The 18,171-nt window shown below is 36.1% G+C and overlaps 1 protein-coding gene across 1 annotated transcript in view; it reads right to left on the reverse strand.

The window, feature by feature from the left end:
* Window positions 1-18,171, reverse strand: part of LOC111156692 (exocyst complex component 2) — a 307,781-nt gene that overhangs the window by 40,121 nt on the left and 249,489 nt on the right. The gene's annotated exons all lie outside the window — the stretch shown is intronic.

Raw genomic sequence — 18,171 nt, forward strand, 5'->3', positions numbered from 1 at the left:
AAAGATTCTCATTTTTTATGCTTGAAGTATTGGTGAAAAGATGATGGTTGGCCATAATTTGTAACAGTTTTATTAAAAATAAACTTTTATACCCATATTTTGTATAACTGTTAACACAGAGATGTAGCTTGCTAATAAGATAGAATGAAAAAAAGTAAAGGTGTAGCTACAGTATAACAACTGACTGATCAGAACATTTAAGTTTGGGGTGGACTTTTCTGTCTTGTTAAGATGTCTAGGTCCCTGATGATAGTTAATTTATGATGAAGCATGGAACAGTTTTTTGTTAACTGTCTTGTGAAATGGTGTCAACTGGGTTAAGTAGGATTTTGGAGAAGACTGAATTTTTGACAGAAACATGGAACTTTCACTGTTTTTTTCTGGTTTCTATGAAGATTTGGAACATATAATCATTGGAAGAACTCACCTTAAAATCTGAATAGGTCAATGATAGCAGAAAAAATTTTAAGGGGAAAAAAATGCTCTCCTACAGTTATTCCAAACGTTAAGGACTATTGTTGGGTCATATTGCTTAGTAAGTAAATTGTTTCAAAGTTGATTTAAGTTTATGCCTAGTGTGAAAGAAGTGAATTTTGATGTTTATAGCACTCAGTCTGTACATTTGTATCAAAATTTGCCTATCACTCTATGAAGGAAGCTTGTTCTTCACACCTGTTTATTTCATGTGAGGCAAGCTGAAAGATTAATACTCCCATTCCAGGTGATTCTATGGTGCCATGAAATTTAAAGTATTTTGGAAAAAGAATTAATTTTAAGTAAGAGTCATATCTCTGAATTTAATTATCAATGTAGTACCTGGCAGTCCCTGACTAAAAAAAAAAATCCAAAAAACAAAAAACAATAATACTTCAACCATTTATAATTTCTAGCATTTCTCTGAGAGATCATTTGGGGAGGCAATAAAAGCAACATGTCCAATCTCACTTCAGAATAAAAGCTAGCATCTTTAAAAATTTAAAAATTTTAAAAACTTATTGAAGATATAAGTAAGAAATATTGTAAGGAAACAATTCCTTGTAGAGAACTGCTTTTATTTCAATTTTGGTTTTAGTAATATAGGTCTTGCCTATAAAGAACAAAAGATAGTTCTGAAATAATGTTTGTGGAATGTGTTTAAAGGATTTATTCTGGAACCTTTGTATATTTGAAAGTATTTCTAATTTTCATTTTTTTACTGTTTGCAGTTAATGTTCATGTTCTGCTATGCAATCATTTGTTTGCACATTTTTAAAATTTTTTAGATTTTCTTAGATGTAGTTTAAACAACGAAAAGTCCATTTAAAATTGTAGCAATAGTTTTCAATTCTATCAAAGAGGAAAATTGTGGGGTTAAACTTTGTATTTTCTAGCTTCTAAAAAGGAATTTTTAATATGTTCTTTCAAACAAATATTGTGTAGAACCTTTAAAACATCAATGTTAGGATCAAAACAAGACCCAGCTTATTTTCTGCTGATTGTAAATTAAGCAAACATGCTATAGTAAAAACAAAATGAAGGGAAAATTAAGTATAATTTATAGTAAATACATAAATTCTAAATGTATATTCTGATGATTTTTTACGTTTGTATATACACATATAACCACCACCCAGATCAAGAGAGAGGACATTTATTTATTTATTTAAAAAAGATTGTATTTATTTATATGATAGACAGAGATCACAAGTAGGCAGAAAGGCAGGCAGAGAGAGAGAGAGGAAGGTAAGCAGGCTCCCTGCTGAGCAGAGAGCTCGATGCGGGGCTCGATCCCAGAACCCTGGGATCATGACCTCAGCTGAAGGCAGAGCCTTTAACCCACTGAGCCACACAAGTGCCCGGAGAGAGGATATTTATATCCAGCCTCACAGCAGGCTCTCTTGGTAGTCCTTACCAGGTAATATCCCTGTCTAAAAGATAATCATTATTCCAATCTCTCTCTCTCTCTATTGATCCGTCTCTTGGTTTTCATATAAATGAAATAATGGACTCATACAGAAGCAGACAGTATTCTTGTGCATCTGGCTTCCTTCCCTCAATAGTATATATAGAATTAATGTTGTTGCATATAGGAGAGTCTGGTCATTCTCACTACTATACAAATCTCACTGTATGACCACACCATGATTTATGTATCCAGTCTAACTGCTGATAGACATCTGAAATGTTTCCAATTTTTAGCTATTTTATTTTTTAAAAATTTTCAAAAGATTTTATTTATTTGTCAGACAGAGAGAGAGAAAGCACAACTAGGGGGAGCAGGATGTAGAGGAAGAAGCAGGCTCCCTGCTGAGCAAGGAGACGGATGCAGGACTTGATCCCAGGATTGTGGGATTGTGACCTGAGTGAAGGCAGATGCTTAACCGACTGAGCCACCCAGGCGTCCTAATTTTTAGCTATTTTATAGAGCTGCTATGGATATTGTTGTTGTCTTTGGTAGGCATAAACACTCATTTCTCTTAGGTAACAGAACTGGGTCATTGCAGAAATGCCAATTTATCTTTAGTGGGGACTGCCAGTTTTTCAATGGTGAAAGACTGTGTGCCCCACCAAAAGCACCTTATTGTCAACATTAATTTAAGTATAGTCTTGTAGGATATGGGCACACATGCCCAAAAGTAGCACTTGCTCTAGTTAAAAAAAAGGGGGGGGGATTTGTTATACATTTTCCTTAGCAGAGAAAAAGCCACAGCACAAAATCAAAAAAAGAGAAAAAAGTCCAAGAATATACACCAATTTTTCTTTTCATTAATACAACCTAACTTGTACTATAGAGTACAAGAATATAAATCTTATTCATAGCCACCATATTTAAACTTCCTGAAGGCGGCTTTTTGTGATTTCATAAAACCCATTATTACGCTCCTTCAATACAAAAACTTGCTAAAAGTGATATGCATTCTACATATAATTCTTCAAGTTCTTGTTACTATAATCATAGACTGTCACACCATTTGCAATCAGAAATGACAGCAGTTACAAAAATAAAAAATGGGTTTTCAAATATATCATATTTATGAATTTACTTTGGTTGTCACTCAAACATTTTTATAGTACTGGACATTATCACAAAATTGAAGTAAACTGATACAAAAGAAAATCCATATCCCAAGGAAGTATCTCATACAATATAAGGACTTAATTAACACCACGTTTAACTTACTCTTAGAGACACAAACTGCTTTGTGGATGTCTACTGTTCCAATAACTTAAAACTTAGCCCAGACTGAGTTTTGGATTCAAACTGTATTACTGTTGGACTGTTTATACAATATAGAGTTTACCACATTAATTACCTTGCTGATAAATGATAAACTGAGGCAGAAAGAGAAAAGTCCTGGCCAGTAATGTGGATCACATGGTACTCCAGGGCCTTCAGTAATCCTTCACCTGGGCTGGGTTTCCTCAGCTCTGGAGCAGAGGATGTATCAGGTCTCTGAGTCCCTCTCAGGCCTGTCAGTTTTCCTTCTAATGGAGACTCCCAGGAAATGTTCAAGACGTTGTTGTTTTAAAAACCCATACTCAAAAGTTTTCCACTGTGATGTTCAATAGTTATTAAAATGGCTTATAATTAAGCTGTACTAAAGTGTTTTGGGGGGGTGGCTTTTGCCGCTTAGTAAAACAAGATGGTTAAGGAAGTTGCATATAATTAATTCAGTAAGTATTTACTAAACTGTTTATCTCTGAGGTTCTCTCCTAGTACTGGGGGAGAGACACAGACAGAGATGGCATTTCTGACCTTGGCTGATGACGTATTAGAGGAAATGAAAAAGAAAGAACTGTTCTATGATTTAGCTTTCTCACAACATTCTATAGGTGTGCATCTTCTATTAGAATGAGTAAATTCATTTGCCTACTCCATTCACTTAGCACAATTTTTGAGTACACTGTCTGTGGTGCTTTCTCAAGTGGCTTCAGACTTGGTGGAAATGAAGATGCACATGGCCTTCAGGCAGGCTTAGGTGTGAAGCTCAGGTTGGGTTAGGAGAGCTCCACCAGAGCAGAAGCCCAGAGCAGAAGACAGGGGGATGCAGGTGTAGCTGATTAAGGGCTAGCAAAGCCAAGTGAGCACAAAGAGATATATCTTTAAAGGTATTCTGATGGGGAAGTTACGAGAGCCAATGACCATTTGTGCATATTTAAAACCTTAAGGAGGACAATAAGCAACAAAGTCTTAGTTCTAAACTAACAGTTCTCAAAATTTTCCCTTTCAATCCTAGCCACAGTAGAAGCATATGAATGGTATTGCTTTTAATGAAACTATAAACATACTGGTTTTTGTTTTTTAGAGACTATCATGCCAGAAACAAATTTATAATGTTGTAATGGTAAGGCATAAAGAAGAGAATATTTGAAATACATACTTTTCACTTCTTCCTATAAGTCAGCAACTAGGAACCCTAACTTACTCCCATACCACCCCACGTGCAGAAACACAAAGAGAGGCAAAGAAATGAAAAAAACAAACAAAAAAACCAGGAAGGCAGGTTGGGGAATGTGGGCATTGGAAGTGAATAGAAAAATAGAAAAAAAATTCTCTCAACGTCTTCCTAACCTTTCTGTGTTAAGTCTTCTGATCTCCTATTTATCCTTGGCTTTTTTGTAATCTCTCTTGCTCTTTTTAAAGTCATCCAAATGTCTGTTGGATATAAGGCAATTCCAGAGAGCTATCCTAACCCATCTAAGCACCAAAAGTAGTTTCAGAGCTGAAGTATTGGCAATTAGAATCTCGGTGTGTTGGGATAGGGGCACATTATATAATCCTGCAGGAGAGGTAACAACAAGCAATAATAATTTTAATTAAATAATGATTTTCAGTAAAAAAGGAGACCATGTACACACACACACACACAGAGTATTTAGGTATCTCCAGTGTAAAGTAGCTTCCAGGATTTGTTTGTTTTTTTTTGTTGTTGTTGTTTAAAGATTTTATTTATTTATTTGACAGACAGAGATCACAAGTAGGCAGAGAGGCAGGCAGAGAGAGAGAAGGAAGCAGGCTCCCCGCCGAGCAGTGAGCCTGATGTGGGGCTCGATCCCAGGACCCTGAGATCATGATCTGAGCCAAAGGCAGAGGCTTTAACCCACTGAGCCACCCAGGTGCCCCAAGGGTTTGTTTGTTTGTTTGTTTGTTTGTTTTTTTAAGACAACTTATCTGTCCTTAGTTTTACTTTAATGCCTTTAATGCCTTAGTTTTATTTTAATGCCTTTGATTCTGTTAACCAGTGTCCAAAATATCAAAGCGTTTTTGATGGTGACTTAAAATTTGTTAAGAAGTCCAAATATAACATTTGGAAATCATCTGAACCTCAGCTTTCTATTGTGATACATGTTATATATAACTGGGAAAGCATAACATTTGTCACTATTTTCCAGGTTAAAGTAATAATTTGGAATTATCTACTCATTCTACTAGTCCAACGCACTCCAACCATCCACATTCTAAGACAATTCTAAAGTGCTTCATAAAATTCACATATAATGCAGAGAGCAGAAGTACTAAAATTAATCAGTTTGTTATAACAGGCTACCTTTACTAATGCTTGAATAAAAAATTTCTGAATATGATCAGAAAGTTTTTGTTCTGAGGAGGAATCATGGTGGAGATAAAATAACTCCTTTGATAATAGCTACAACATCTAGACTAAATTTATGAAAATGATGATCCAAATGTCAACATTTGCTATCAGCTGTCGATGTTGCCAAATACGGAGTTGTGTGGTTATATCGCTGGATGTGCAACTAGCCAAACAGAAGAGTGGACGTAGCCACCTGTTCATTGTGTCGGCAGGTACAATGGACTTCCACAGGCTTTCAGGCTATGCCTTAAGTCAGAGATCAGAACAAAAGGCAGGCCCTCAAATGCCCTTTAAAATTTTTTACACAGAACTATTTAAAGACAAATATTTTAAATTAGTGTAGCCAAGGTTACAAGAAACAATAAAATGGCTGGGGTGGAAAAAAGAATGTCAAAATGGTAGAATATAGACAAGTATCTGATATCTTTGTGAAGTGTGTAATGAGTTTTAGAAAGACCCTTAGGTGTATAGTTCAACAAACAGAATCAGGTGAAGTAAGGAGATAAAATTCCCAACACTTCCCGTAGGCCCTTAGAACAGAAGTTTCACAGATTCATAATTACAGAACATAAATACATAGTCCTTCTAATGTCTTCCTGACTAGGGGACACCTCCTTAGAGGCATCTCTAAAGATACCTTTCACTACCTGATTTGTAAGAATTGTGATATTAGGGAACCAGCTTACCTGGTGCTGACTTGAACAGAAGTAATAGTATTGCTGGAACATAAGAAGCCACCAGGTATTGTGACTGTTGCTAACACTGCTTATCAAATTACAGAATGAACTTTTGGATGAGAGTTAATAAGACAGACCACAAAAAAAGCCAGGGGCACAAAGGGAGAACAGGGACAAAGTATGGAAAGACTAAAGAAAAGAAGTTTCTTCAGACTTTACATTATTTCAATACTTGAATTATCTCATTCCCTTCCAATGGCTGACTCCACATCTGGGACAAGAAAGCACAGGGTAAGCATGTAACACCTCAACATACAAGAGAGAAAGGGAGCATCATGAAGCTGTACTTTCAGGAGTCAGGAGCCCATCTGAAGAGACTCCCAAGCCAAAAAGGACACAAATTGATTATTTAAAAAAATAGTAATAATAACTACTATACTGAGTTGAAACTCATAAAATGTGCTCAAACCAATAAAAAATTTAAAAAATTTTTAAATATTATTGATCACTTTTTCAAAATGTGAGAGAACCAACTCATTTTTAAAATTTATAAAAAAGGGAAAGAATCAAGAATTTATCCTGCCTTTCCTGTAGGAACTACATTCTCAGAGTATATGGATAGCTGATGAAATTTTTTATTTAGTGTTTCAGCTAACAATCATAAATTTTTAATCCTTAAGGAAATAATAGGTCATTACAACAATTCCCAAAAATGCTAAAAGCATCAGATGAAAAGTTTATGATAAACTTTTGTTATGATAAAAGTTATGATAAACTTTTAAGGAGTGGATCAAGCTGATAACACTTGAATCCAATTTTCAATCTTGTTCAATCACCAGCTACCTCCTGGTAACAGCAAACAAAATTAAAAAAAAAAAATCAAGCCTAAAACTGATAGAGCCATTTTATTAGTCACAAATTTATAGGAAGCACAAGGAACAGAGGAACATGGTAAATGACACAATGAGGAAGCAATTTGAAATCCAGAAAGTGAGAATACCTATAGAACAAACTGATTTATTCAACAAATAAACTGAAGGGACACTAAAAAAGGAAAAGAAAAGAATTAAGAACCATATCAACCAAATGCAACATACAGAGTTGGTTGAATCCTGATTTGAACAAACTGTCTAAAAAGCTTTTATGATTTCTGAACATTGACTAGGTATTTGATGAAGCTGGGAAATACTGTTAATTTTTTCCAGATCTAATGATGGTACTGTGATTTTGTGATGGTATTGTTTTGGAGTTTTTGTTTTTGTTTTATTTTGTTTTTTAGATCAGTCCTTATCTGACTTGTATATGGATGAAATGATCTAATGTCTGGGATTCACTTCAAAATAATATACCTCAGGGTAGTGGGGAATTGAGGGGTACTGATAAAACAAGATTGGCCATGAGCTCATAATTGTTGAAGCTGGCCAAAGGTCAATCAAGATATGTTTTACTACACTATCTTGATAGATGCCTGAAATGTCCAAAATAAAGTTTAAAAAATGACTTATATTGTTTATTTGCACACAAGTACTTTAGTTTCCCCTGACGCCAAACAGCACAGTTTGCAGCTATCAATTTAATATATAACACAACAAATGCTTTAACAAATAAGGCATGTAATGAAGAAAGTATGTATGCCACAGGTCAACTCAAGGTTAATAAATATCACATCGAAAAATGCTTGGCAGACAAAATAATTATAACCAAATGTTCAAAGCATTGCACAAATGGTTTTATAGCACTGGCTCTAATATACTAAACTGCATACAAAAAAGGAGAAAAATGTCTAAAAAAAAAAAAAGGTAAGGTGTAATAATGAAACTGTGATTTTAAAAAAAAATGAGTGACTTAGGATTATCTTCTTTAGAAAATGTAAAACTGCTTTTCTCACAAGAAGATCAAATACAAGTTTACTAAAGGCTACTTCATAATACTTTTTAAATGAAATTAAGAAAAATAGTCCAAGAAATGAGGAAAACTAGCTTTTCCGAGGTCAGCAAAGGAAAAGATTATTGACTTAGACTTCTCTCTTCAAACAGGAAGTTCATTCAATTAGCATTTGCTTTGATCAAAAGCAGAAGTATAAAAAAAAAAAAAAAGCAGAAGTATAACAAAGTGTCAAACCACTCCATGACTAGAAAGCAGGAAAGTTGTGGAAGATGGGTCATAAGAGAAACATAAGGGAACCACTAATGCTCCAAATTCAGAGAAAGGGACAGATATTTTGAAATGTCCAACAAATAGCAAAAGGATGATGTTCATAATGGTGCCCTGAAAATTCTGCAAGGCTCAAAGAATCTTCAGAATGATTTTAAAAAGGTAAAACTGAATTTAAAAGATCGTTGAACACTACATCAAAAACTAATAATGTACTATATGGCTAATTAAACATAATAATAAAAATAAAAAATAAAAAATAGTAATATTTAAAAAGCAAGTACATAAAACTGCTTTTCAGAGTAGGAATTGAGTCTCTTATACATGTTTAAAAAATAAGGGAAAAATAGTTATTTCAGTTCACTTACTTTGCTGTGTATCACTGCTCAGTTATGTGTATTAGAGACATTCCTGGGATTTTAAACTAAGGAAACAAATTATCACTTTAGAAATAGATTTTCCTGGGACTCTAAGAAACTATAAGTTGCCTAGTTGCTCCTGCATTGACAGTCAGTTGTTGCATGACTCTGCCGACTGTGAGGAAGGACCCACACTAATATTTTACAAGATGACACTCCATATTATTACAGACTGTATTAAGTCTAATAGTTCTCTCCTCGTACTTCAGTGTCCTAACAAACATCCGAATCAATATTACAAGTTTTCTTTTCACTGAGCATATATTGTTTTCTATTGATATCCACTCTGTTTAATTTAAACTTCAAGTTTTTTCCCTTAGCTTCATTTTGAAATTTTTGTTAAAGCACTTAAATACACTTATATTGCAATGTCATTTCTGACTAGCTCTGCATGCCCACTCCATACTGCCACTTTGTATGGTGTAAGAGATTGGTCCAGTTTCATTCTTCTGCATGAGGCTGTCCAATTTTTCCTGCACCAGTTATTGAAGGACTGTTCCCCCCCTCCCATTGGATATTTTCTCTTGATTTGTCAGAGATTAGTTGACCATAGAGTTGAGGGTCCATTTCTGGGGTCTCTATTCTGTTCCATTGATCTATGTGTCTGTTTCTGTGCCAGTACCATGCTGTCTTGATGCTTTGTAATATAGCTTGAAGTCAGGCAATGTGATGCTCCCAGATTTGGTTTTCTTTTTCAACATCCCCCTGGAGATTTTGGGCTCTTTTCTAGTTCCATACAAATTTTAGGATTGTTTGTTCCAGCTCTGTGAAAAATGTCAATGGTATTTTGACAGGGATTGCACTGAAAGTGTAGACTGCTCTGAGAAGTGGAGACATTTTAACAATGTTTATTCTTCCAATACACGAGCATGGAATGTTTATCCATCTCTCTGGGTCTTCCTCCATTTCTCTCATAAGTGTTCCCTATGATTTCTAGAGTATAGAAATCATAAGAGTTTCTAGAGTATAGATCCTTTACCTCTTTGGTTAGGTTTATTCCTAGGTATTTTACGGTATTTGGTGCTCTTGTAAAGGGAATTGCTTCCTTAATTTCTCTTTCTTCAGTTACATTGTTACTGTATAGAAATGCAACGGATTTCTGTGCATTGATTTTGTATCCTGCCACATTGCTGAACTGCCATATGTGTTCTAGTAATTTGCAGATGGAGTCTTTCGGGTTTTCCACATAAACTAAAATGTCATCTGCGAAGAGAGAGTTTGTCTTCTTTGCCAATTTGAATGCCTTTTATTCCTTTTTGTTGTCTGACTGCTGAGGCTACAACTTCCAGTACTGTATTGAACAAAAGTGGTGAGAGTAGGCATACCTGTCACATTCCTGACCTTAAGGGAAAAGCTCAGTTCTTCCCCATTGAGAATGATACTCGCTGTGGGATTTTCATAGATGGCTTTTATGATATTGAGGTATGTTCCCTCTATCTCTATACTTGGAAGAGTTTTAATCTGAAGAGTTGCTGTATTTTGTCAAATGCTTTTTCTCCAACAGTTGAGAGGATCACAGGGTTCTTGTCTCTTCTTTTGTTAATGTGATCACTTTGATTTGCAAATGTTGAGCCTTGTATCCCAGGAATAAATCCCACCTGGTTGGGGTGAATAATCCTTTTAATGTACTGTTGGATCCTACCGACTGGGATCTTGGTGAGTATTTTGACATCCCTGTTCATCAGGAATATTGGTCTGTAATTCTCCTTTGTCTGCTTTTGAGATCAGGGTAATGCCGGCCTCATAGAAAGAGTTTGGAAGTTCTCCTTCCATTTCTATTTTTTGAAACAGCTTCAGTAGAATAGATATTATTTCTTCTTTAAATGCTTGGTAGAATTCCCCTGGGAAGCCATCTGGCCCTGGACTCTTGTTTTTTGGGAAGTTTTTGATTACTGCTTCAATTTCCTCACTGGTTACTGGTCTGTTCAGACAGTCTATTTCTTCATGTTTCAGGTTCATTGGCATGGTAAATGGTTCTCCATCCCCTCATTTTGAATCTGAATGTGTCTTTACGTTCAAAATTAATCTCTTGTCAACAGCATATGGATGGGTCTTGCTTTCTAATCCAATCTGAGACCCCATGTCTTCTGATGGGAGCATTCAGCCCACTTACACTGATAGTAACTACTGAAAGATATAAATTTAGTGCCATTGTATTGCCTGTAAAGTCCCTGGTTCTATAGAATGTCTCTTATTTCTAGTCTACATTACTCTTGGAATCTCTCATCAGTTATAGAATCCCCCTGAATATTTCTTGCAGGTGGTCACACATTCTTTCAGTTTTTTCCTGTCCTGGAAGCTCTTTATCTCTTCATCCATTCTGAATGATTGCATTACTGGATAAAGTATTCTTGGCTGCATGTTCTTCTCATTTAGTACTGTGAATACGTCTTGCTAGCCCTTTCTGGCTTGCCAGGTCTCTGTGGATAGGTCTGATGTTATTCTGATGTTCTTCCCTCCATATGTAAGGAACTTCCTCTTCCCAGCTATTCTCAGGATAGATTCTTTGGCTGGAAGATTTGCAAGCTTCACTATTATATGTTGGGGTGTTTATCAATTTTTATGGATAAACTGTGGGCTGTGGGCTCACATGTGCACCCTCTTCTGCAGCTCCCAGGTCATGCTGGGTACTGGCCCAGTGTCCTCTCACTGTTTTATATCTCTTTTTTTATATCTCTCTTTTTAAATATCTTATATATTAATATTATATCTTATATCTTATATATTATATATATTAGATATCTTATATCTTATGTATTTTTGTATCTTATATATTAAAAGAGATATTTTTATATCTCTTTTATATCTCTTTTTTTATACCTCTCACTGTTTTACATCTCTTTTTTTATATCTCTGTTTTATATCTCTTTTATATCTTTATGTCCTCTCAAACTTATAACTCCCTGGGATGTTAAACAGACCTTCTAGTCCTTTTCAGGGTGGCAAGAGAGCGGTCTCTATTGGCCCAGCTCACATTTTATGGTGACCAGAGCTGAGAGTCCCTTCTGGACTCACTGACCATAACCAGTCTTCCTGTTCCACCTGTTTGGGCACTCTATTGGTTGAGGCTCCCCCATTCTTTCGGAGTCTCCTGGAATCCTGAGATCATAATAATCCACCTAGAATTCTGCCCCATTCATCCCCTGTGCCCTTTTCAGAAAGGGCACACTGTATCTAACTGGAGCAGATTTCTAAGGGTCCTGATTTTTTGCTCTAGTGTTATATCACTTTCTGGTGGCTGGTTTATGGTGGCTCCCTCCTCTGTTTATCTTCCAATATTTTCTCTGAAGATTCAAGGTTCTGCACCTCTTGCCTTGCAAAACAAGTCATTTTTCTGCTTGTAGAGATCCAGATAAATCTTCTTATATCTCAGGTTGAATTCGGGTGTGCTCAGAATGGTTTGACAGATATCCAGCTAACTTCAAGGGACCAGATTAAACAAGGTCCCCTACTCTGCACCATCTTGCCCACACATACTTACTTTTAAATTTAATTATTTTTTTCTAGAAAAAAACAGATACTATGCTGACCAAAATTTAAAATGCTTGTCCGAGAGTTCTCCCCAAGTTGTAAATATACTTACTATATTTAACAATGCTAACTTATCTACCCACAGTTCATTATAAATGAAATCTAGTTTATCCATCCTCTGACCCCATGCAAGCTCACAGTCCATTTCACTCCAAGAGTTCTAATATAGCCTCTCTGTTTCATCTCCTAAACCATAACCATGCTATCTTGCTATTACTACATTAATAATTTCCCTTAAAACATCACTTTAAATACCTTACTTACTTCTTGAGAAACTTTCAGGAGTTTGGAATTTCCTACTATGCTAATTTTAACTCTCCATATCCTATTTGTTCCTCAAGACACCTACTATATGCCAAATCTGATCATCCCAGCTAAAAGTAGCAGGGTCTCACCCTGAAAGTCTTCGAGGTCTTGTTGTCTGCTCATCATTGATGTGAACACTGGTATTTATAGAAAATGTACTTCTTACAAAGCTAATCACTTTTAGAAACTCTAACTACAATTGCTACATATTTGATTTTAATTCTAATTTCCCAGCTATACAGAACTTATTTTTTTAAAAATCAATTTGAAGAGGAAAAATAAAATAAGATTAAATCAGAGAGGGAGATAAACCATAAAAGAGTCTTAATCATAGGAAGAAAACTGAAGGTTGCTGGAGGTGAGTAGGGTAGGAGGATACGGTAACAGTGATGGGCATTAAGGAGGGCATGTGATGTAATGAGCACTGCATATAAGACTTATGAATTACTGAACTCTTCCTCTGAAACTAATAATGTACTATATGTTAATTGAGTTTAAATTTCATATCCATTCAAAATGGATAAATAAATCTTTGGGGGAAAAAAAAGAAGGATGGAGTTAAAGAAAATAGTATCTTTTATTCATTTTGAAGGACAGTAAGAGAGAGAGAAAGAGTGAGTGGGGAGAATGGCGGAAGGACAGAATCCTCAAGCAGAGTCCCCACTGAGTATGGAGCCCCACACAGTGCTTGAGCTCACGACCCATTAGACTGAGCCACTCAGGAGCCCCTATCACTGGCCTTCTAACATCTATTCTTTAGAAATGCTAAACTGGCCCCAACTTTGAATTATTTAAAGTTGAAAATGCAAAAAATAACTAACTATGCAGTGGCTTTTACAGAGTTCAGACAGTAAAAATGTCTGAAAGATAAATTCTGAAACATAGAGACCTTAAAATAAAATTGAAATTATCTTCAATAGACTAACCACAGACTTAAGAAAAGCTATGCATTTGCCTTTGTCTCCAAGGTGGTATGGCACAGGAAGACCTTGAACTCCCTTACTTGGACACACTGAATCCTTCTAAAGAATAACTGAGGGCTGACTGAAAACCTTTTGCACAACAAAGGACAGAGGAACCACATATGGTAGGAGAAATGAAAACATGGTAACTACAGGAAACCCACCCCCAACACTGTGAAATGCACTGCGGAGGGAGAGCACTAAGGGGCCCCTGGAGAGATCTGTCCAACCTGGGACACTGCAAAACAACAATGATTTGACAGGAAACTAGACTATTAAATGAAAGAAACCCATTTCTAACCCTAGAGAGCCCATGAAACTATAGGAAACTACTAGTAAACTCTCTCCAGGGTTGGAGGTGCTGGTGAGAAACATTATTCATGTTCTCCCTCTACCTTAATAACACAGGCAAGAGCAGGGTTCAAGTGCTCTAGTTGGCCTGCCACCTCAACAAGTCTTGAGCTCTCAGCCCATACCTTCTCCAACCATTCTCCCAAGGCAGCCTCTCCATCTATCCCCACCCCTGCTCCAGCTGTCTTGCCAAGGAGGTCTCTGCCCTTGCCCACAAAATCTCCAGCTGTTTCTGGGGTGCCCCCACTGCAGAGTGCCACAGGTATTGGCAGCCCTCATCAACTTCAGCTTCAGCCATCCCACCAGGGTGTCTCTTGCATGAAGCACCCTGAATTGTTCTGCCCCAGCTCCAGCAATCTCATACTAAGGAAGCCTTGGCACAGAACACCCCTGGGATCACCCTGATCATGCCCATTAAGAGTTCCAGTCAGCTAAGCTGCTGGGCATACACTGTCTATACAGGGAACATTCCTACACTAGGATATTCCTTCAAGACTGAGTGAGGTAGCAGTTTTACCTAATTCATAGAAAAACACACAGAAAGTAAAACAAAATGAGACAGAGGGATATGCTCTAAATGAAAGAATGAGGCAAAACTTCAGAAAAATAATGAAATGAAATAGAAATAAGCAATGGACCTGATAAAGAGTTCAATGTAATGGTCATAAAGAGCCTCACCGAACTTGAGAGAAAACTGGATAAACTCAGTGAGAACTTCAACAAAGAGATGGGAAGTATAAAAACGAACCAATCAGAGCTAAAGAATACAGTAACTGAGATTAAAAATACAGTGGAAGGAATCAACAGTAGATTAGACCATGCAAAAAGAAGGATCAGCAATCTGGAAGACAGGGTAATGGAATGCATTAAAGCTGAACAGCTAAAAGAAACAGAATAATAAAAAATAAGACTTGATTAAGGGCCCTCTAAAACATTACCAAGTATAGTATCATTTACATTATAGTGGTTTCAAGAAGAAGAGAGAGGGAGACAGAAAACCTATTTGAAGAAATAATACCTGAAAATTTCCCTAACCTGGGGAAAGCAGACATCCCAGCCCTGGAAGCACAGAGTCCCCAAACAAGATGAAGGAGAGCCACACTAAGGAGGTCCACACCAAGTTATATAATAGTTAAAATGTTGAAAATTAAAGATAAAGAGAGAATCTTAAAAGCAGCATAAGAAAAGCAAACAGTTGCATACAAGGATACCCAATAATGCTATCAGCTGATTTTTTAGCAGAAATTGCAGACCAGAAGAGAATATAACCAAGAATATTCTACAGAGCAAAATTATCATCCAAGAATAAAGGAGAGAGCAACAGTTTCCCAGACAAACAAAAGTTAAAGAAGTTCCTCACCATTAAACCGGACTAACAAGAAATGGTAAAGGGCAGTCTTTAAGCAGAAAAGAAAAGGACATAATTGGAAGATTATGAAAGAAAGTAATTTCACTGGCAAAAGTAAACATACACAGTTAAGGTAGTAGCTCAATTACTTATAAAGAAGTAGCAAAATCAATTATATCTAAAAAATAAGTCAAGGGATTCACAAAATAAAAAGATGAAAATAGGATATCATATACATAAAATGTAGAGGTGAAGAGTAAAAATATAGCGCTTTTAGAATATATTTGTACTCAAGTGACCATCAACTTAATATATACTGCTATACACTTAAAATGTGATATCTGAAAAATAGTGTTATATATGAAGTTTATGGTAACCACAAACCAAAACCATGTGATACAAAAAGAGAGAGAGAGAAAAAAAAAATCACTATAACACTACAGAAAGCCATCAATCACAAGGGAAGAGAGCAAGAGGAGAAGAAGAAAGGAACAGAGAAGAACTACAAAAACAACCAGAAAACAATGATCAAAATGGTAGTAAGTACATTCCTATCATTATCTTAAGTGTAAATGGTCTAAAAGACTTAAAAAAGATGGTAGAGGAGGAGGATCTTGGGTTCACCTCATTCCACAGATAAAACTATTAGCACACATATCTGTATAAATAAATAAGAAAATGACCCACAGACTGTCATAACAGACTCTCCACAGGTAAATGTAGAGAAAAGGCCACATTTAAAAGGGTAGTATGGGCAGAAATGGAGTCAGGAGGTATACAAACCAATGGGAGGGTCCACAGGAAGAAGCAATGCTGTGGAGCATGGACAGGGGTAAAGAGTGGACACCATGCTGGGCTCTCTAGGCATAGAGGGCATGCACTGGGAAGGGGAAATCCCCGTTAAAAAAAAGCACCAGTCTTCTGGAGTTTTTACCATCAGTGAGACTTAACATCTCAAACTTTAAAACCCAGCTGGCTCGGCACTGGTAGAGCTGGAAGGGAGAGAGGAAACTGAATCCCTACCCTTAAAGAGATAGTATAACAAACAGCATTGCTGAGATACAGCCTAGAAGCAGCAGTTGAAAAATGCCTACAATATATGGGAAGGAGATTTATTTAATGATCTTAGAGACTATGCTGGATGAGCAGGGATCTTTGGGAGACTTCTTTAACCATGAAAGAGCTGGCAATACCATTTCCCTCCCCATGTCCCAGCCTAAATATACAGACACTTGTAGAAGCAGCATAGTGCCAACACTCTCCACCTATCTTGGTAACAGCATACCAGGCATTCTCCTCCTAACCAGTAGGCCTTGGTAATTTTTCCAAGCGGCTACAGATCCCTTCATGCAAGGACCAGTGAGACAGAAAATTAACAAGGAAACAGTCACTTTGAAAGACACATTGAACCAGATGGAGCTAACAGATATATTCAGAACATTCCATCCTAAAATAGTAGAATATAAATTCTTTTCAAGTGCTCATGGAACATCCTCCAGAAAAGATCATACATTAGGGCACAAAACAAATCTCAACAAATTTGAAATGACTGAAGTCATACCATGCATCTTTTCTGACAATGCTATGAAACTAGAAATCAACCACATGAAAAAATCTAGATAGAACACAAACACATGGAGGTAAGTAACATGTGACTAAACAATGAATGGGTCAACCAAGAATTCAAAAAGGAAATAAGAAAATTTATGGAGACAAATGAAAACGAAAACTTAACAGTCTAAAATCTTTAGGATATTGTAAAAGCTGTTCTAAAAGGGAAGTTTATAGCAAGACCTACCTCAAAATCAAGAAAAACCTCAAAATAAACCACCTAAAATTACACCTAAAGAAGGTAGAACAAGCAAAACCCAAACCAGCAGAAAGGAAGAGATAATGAAGATCAGATACATACGAAATAGAAAATAAAAACACAACAGAACAGATCAATGAAACAAGGAGCTGGTTCTTTGAAATGATCATGAAAACTGATAATCCTTTAGCCAGACTCATAAAAAGAGAGAGAGAGATGGAGAGGGAGAGAGAGAGAGAGGTTTCAAATAAACAATATCAGAAATGAAAGAGCAGAAATAACAACCAACACCACAGAAATACAAAGGATTATAAGAGAATACAAAATTATATGCCAACAAATTGGGCAGTCTAGAAGAAATGGATAAATCCCTAGAAATGGTGTAACCTCCCAAAACAGAACTAGGAAGAAACAGAAAATTTGAACAGACCAGTTAACAGCAAAGAAATTGAATCAGTAATCAAAAAATTCCCAAAAAACAAAAATCCAGGATCAGATGGATTCACAGATGAATTCTACAAAACCTTTAAAGAATAGTTAATACCTACTCTTCACAAATTATTCCAAAAATAGAAGAGGAGGAAGGCTTCCAAATTCATTTTATAAGGCCAGCATTACTCTGATATCAATACTAGATAAAGATACTACAAAAAGGAGAACTACAGGCCAGTATCTTTGATGAACATAGATGCAAAATTCCTCAACAAAATGTTAGCAAAATGAATACAACAATACATTAAAAAAAATCATTCACCACAATCAAGTGGGATTTTTTCTTGGAATGCAAGGGGTTCAATGTTCTCAAATCAGTGTGACACCGTATCAACAAGAGAAAGTATAAAAGTCATATGATCATTTCAGTAGATGCAGAAAAAGCATTTGACAATGTATAATATCCCTTCATGATAAAAACCCTCAACAGACTAGTTTAGAGAGAACATACCTCAATATAATAAAGACCATGTATAACAAATGCACAGCTAAGATTATATTCAGTGGTGGAAAATGAAAGCTTTTCCATTAAGGTTGAGAACAAG

Source organism: Enhydra lutris, unplaced genomic scaffold (assembly GCF_002288905.1).
Source record: "Enhydra lutris kenyoni isolate GAN:26980312 unplaced genomic scaffold, ASM228890v2 scaffoldscaffold48, whole genome shotgun sequence".
NCBI lineage: Eukaryota > Metazoa > Chordata > Mammalia > Carnivora > Mustelidae > Enhydra > Enhydra lutris.